General features: G+C 40.9%; 1 long non-coding RNA gene across 3 annotated transcripts; it reads left to right on the forward strand.

Moving 5' to 3' along the window:
* Nucleotides 1-925: 925 nt before the first annotated feature.
* On the forward strand, nt 926-3,406 carry LOC119324508. Of its 3 annotated transcripts, XR_005156991.1 has the most exons (4): nt 926-1,440; nt 1,965-2,055; nt 2,286-2,398; nt 3,109-3,406. It is a non-coding gene; the product is annotated as an uncharacterized LOC119324508 (long non-coding RNA). The 3 variants fall into 3 exon arrangements; XR_005156990.1 differs by having other exon boundaries at nt 1,965-2,398; XR_005156989.1 differs by lacking the exon at nt 926-1,440 and having other exon boundaries at nt 1,453-2,055.
* Nucleotides 3,407-4,383: the final 977 nt, after the last annotated feature.

Genomic DNA, 4,383 nt, shown 5'->3' on the forward strand with positions numbered 1-4,383 from the left:
GATTATTTAATTTGACCCACTCTATCTTTTGGTTTCCGTGGACTCATCTCTCTGAATTGTGGTGAAGCAAGGGGCGTTTTTTTTTTTTTTTTTTGCGATCTGAAACAAGTGGGTGTTGCTTATATCCAAGTTGTTGCAAGGCACCTTTCATTCCCAGCAACTGGATAAGGGGCAGAATCCCCAGCACCTGGATAAGGGGCAAAATCCGTGTTGATTATTGGTACCTTAGATAATTAGGAGATGCATGTATCAACCTATGATAATCAGTATATGTCTGGCAATATTTTTCCATGTGTTGTAGTTAATTTGTACAATGCAAATCACCATAAGTCAATGTGTGTAGCACAATAAAATGGAAAAGGTGTAACTACGGGGATTATGTGCACGTTCAAAAGGAACCCATCAACAAGTGTCCCAAAGCGATGTCGTTGTAAGGGGCACAAAAATTCTTCCCTGTTTTTTGAGAGCCATCCTAAAGACTTTTTCCGACGCCTCAAGTTTCTGTTCCACTACAAGAAACCTGTTAATCCATGACGGATTCCTGATGACGTTCTACAAAATCATCATGGGTCAGCAAGATGTGAGTGTCCACCCAAAAATGATAGCCCCATTCATGACAGACAGCAGGACCGTCACAGAAACTGTCATGTATCGACCTACTGGGCTTCTTTTCTTATACATCACCCCGGGCCGTCATCGATGGTTTCCTGTTGATGTGTCGTACGTGGCTCTTTACTTGTCCCACATGTCAGTTGGATGTAGTCAACAAAATAAATGGACGGTGCGCCTGGAAATTGGAGAGCGCGCGGGCGGAGATGCAAAATTTCAATTCGCCAACGCGGGCCGATCTGGATGGCAAAAATTTGGGGCCGGCCTATTTAACCCCACAGTCCACGCCCATCTAACCCTAATCCCCATTCTCTTCTCCCGTTCCCTCAGCCGCCGCACTCCACCTATCTTCCCCTGTCGGCTCCCGATCTAGCGCTTCCATCTCCGCTCACCCTATGCGTCGGGCCCCACCGGACGACACCAACTGCTGCGGCTAGACAACAGTCGGCGCCGTCCATGACGCGCCCTTCCTCGGTTGCAGTCGACCAGCGCATGGACGGCGAACCCATGACGCTCTGGCCATCTCAACCAGATCGCCGCTGACATCTTCTGCCGGCAGCGAGCCATGGTGAGGTACAGGGGGCCGGCGTCGTCACGGATGCAGAGTACAGGGCGCGACCGCCACGGATCCAGCCTCTGCTTCGCCGATGCAGCCCCCTTCTCTGTTGTATCTCCTGACCACTGATCCATCTTTGGCCAACAGCGAACCATGGTGATGTACAGGGCGGCGCTGCCGTCACGGATGCTGTGTTGTGTACAGGACGCCACCGGCACGGATCCAGCCTCTGCTTTGCCGATGCAGCCCCCTTATCTGTTGCATATCCCGTCTAGGTAATACTCTAAAGCTTGGTTGTTGACGTTGTTTGCCTTTTGGCCGTGCTCTGATCTAATTTTTTTTATGCATCCTGGAATACTTCAGATTGATGTGCATCTTGACACGCGACTTATTGTACATGTAGACTTTGTAACCAAGAATTTAGTGAAGTTCGGTGAGGCACCTTATGCTGGATTATGGATCTTCATATTCTTTAATTATAATTTTGCTAAAAGTGGATACTCTGGTTAGTAATGTTTAAATGATATACAGATGTTGTCAACTGGTCCAAGTCTCTGTACAAGTTTCAATACATGAGATTTTCAAGTGATTAAATGTATTGATGTATGTTCTGACATCTTAATGTAGAGCGGCCGGATTTCTTATTGGCTCACTTGTCTTATGCATAGTAAACACATTACCATGCTTATAAAGAATTCATTTAATCACATCTGACTGAAACATGGAGAGTATCTAATGGCCTCATGTTCCCTTCTCTATTAGTATTTTATATTGACTGGTTCCTTCATAATGTGGTTAGGTTACTTGCGAAACTGTTTAGTTTGTGGCTACAACTTGTGAAGGTCCTTATTTGGGTCTCGTCCAAAAAGATGGAGCTAGAAATTTTTCATGTGAGCCTAATTTTCAGATTCATGTTTTCAGTTTGTTCTGCCTCGAAATGTCCAGTTTGTGTTCCATGATGGTAACTTGAAATATGATATCTTTGGTCCTGTAGGTATTTTCCATGTAAAAATATATACTCTGATGTCTATTTGCCTTGGTTTTGTGCTATTCATATCGGTGTTTATATAGGTTGACTGTACATTCTGAATATTTTCTTCGGATATTTTTTATTTGCTAGAATATGATCGTTAAGGAGCATGCCTATGGATTATACCTTTCGTCTATTTGAGCGTCTCCTTCAGGCTAGGTGTACTTAGAAAATGGAGAAATGTACTCCTTACAGATCGACATGTAAGTATAATTTTCATTTGCCTTGCTGATGTAGTGCGTCTCTTCATTCTGAGATTTGTGGGTGTATTATAAATTGATTTCATTTGCTATGTGTTCTGCCTAAGCTATGTGATTCACAAATCTGAAGAAAAAGAACTTGACAAGTTGCAACCCTGCCTAAATATACATTTTGATTGTCAACATTCTTTTTAGTTAAAAAAGTAGTAAGGTTCAAATCTTAGTTGTAAACACTGAATGAAAATTAACCTTTTATCATTTTGTTTCACTTACTAGGAGTGTTAGTAAGTATATATATGGTTGGTTCAACTTTTCCCTATCATTCTATAGAAAAGATCATTTGTAGAGGAGGTTTGGAATAAGGAATTGATTAACCAGTAGGATGGAGGCATTCTTATATAGTGAAATAATTGTAAGGTGTTTCAACTGAATTTGGGTATCGTATTTAATTGTGAACCACTGTGAGGAAGTAAATGATAAATCACTTGGCTGTTTGAAAGCATACTTTATTAGGTCTGAACAAATTCTAACATAATTTTATTTTTATGTTTGACATAACCATATATGTATTTCAGTACATATCAGTCGTGTCGCTCTAACTTCAGTAATAAATGCTTTTATGTAACTTTTTTGTGTCTACACTACTTTGTCTAAATTAGTAGTGATGATTATGATTTGGTGTTGTTAGATTCTAAAGGACCTTCTGTTTGCAGGCTATTGTTATGTTGTTGCATCACAAATCTGGATGACCACATATCTCTTATGAGATTTGGATATTGAATGAACCACCACCGCCGTCCACTATGGAAGGATGGGGTTTGCTGGACCTCCAATGAGCATTACGGTGTTTTTTTAGTGTTTTTTTAGAGAATGAGCATTACAGTGTTGGAGCGGAGAAGAGTCGTATTTTTTTTCTAGGAACTGTTTTGCTTATGTTCCTGGCTGTAATTATTTTTTTTGTAATTGGTATTTGATTAAGATTTTTTAACGGAAGTCTTTTGTTAGATATGTTCAGAAATCTTTTAAGTACACATTGGATCAAAATGTTAATGAACCAAAATTAGTGGGCTATTGATATGGTTAAAATCTATGGGCTAAATTGTCCCCAATGGGCTATGAATATAATCAGGCACAATGTTATATGGGCCATAACTGTATTTAGTGGGCCAAAATCCTAACCAATCTTGAATTATTGTATGGGCCAAAGTAAATTTGGGCTGATTGTCACATGGGCCGCCACATCAGAGCCATGTTGGATGCCATGTTAGACGATGATGTGTCTGGTATGTCAACGCCGTTATCACATGTCAATTGTGACGGTCATGAGCTGTCATGATTTGGGACAAAATCCATGACGGTCCGTATTTCTGTCATGACCTGCACGATGGTCAAATTATGACGCGATATACATGACAGATTTCAAATCCGTCATCCATGCCCACGCACGACGATTTTGCAGCGCGTTGTGACGGACTGAAATTGTCATGGATTAACAGATTTCTTGTAGTGTTCCTTCGAGATCCCATCTGGAGGCATTCTTCGATACTCTGTTGGAGGGGGAATCGAACAAGGAGGACCTCTACATCATCCTTGCTGCCCTTCTGACGATTCGTTAGTAGTTTACCACAGACCTATGGGTCCATAGCTAGTAGCTTGATGACTTCTTCTCTCTCTTTTATATTCAATACAATGTTCTGCTCGATTTTCTTGGAGTTATATTCGATATAATCTTCTTTTGTGGTGTGTTTGTTGGGATTCGATGAAGTGTGGGTTTATGATCAGATTATTCAAGAATATTTTTTTTAGTCTTCTCTGAACTCTTTTATGCATGATTGTTATAGCTTTGTATTTCTCTCTGATCTATTCGTTTAGTTTGGCCAACTAGATTGATTTATCTTGCAATAGGAGAGGTGCTTTGTGATGCTTTCGATCTTATGGTGCCAAATCCCAGTGACACAAAGGGACATGACACGTATTTTTATAGTTGC

Source organism: Triticum dicoccoides, chromosome 6B (assembly GCF_002162155.2).
Source record: "Triticum dicoccoides isolate Atlit2015 ecotype Zavitan chromosome 6B, WEW_v2.0, whole genome shotgun sequence".
Taxonomy (NCBI): Eukaryota; Viridiplantae; Streptophyta; class Magnoliopsida; order Poales; family Poaceae; genus Triticum; species Triticum dicoccoides.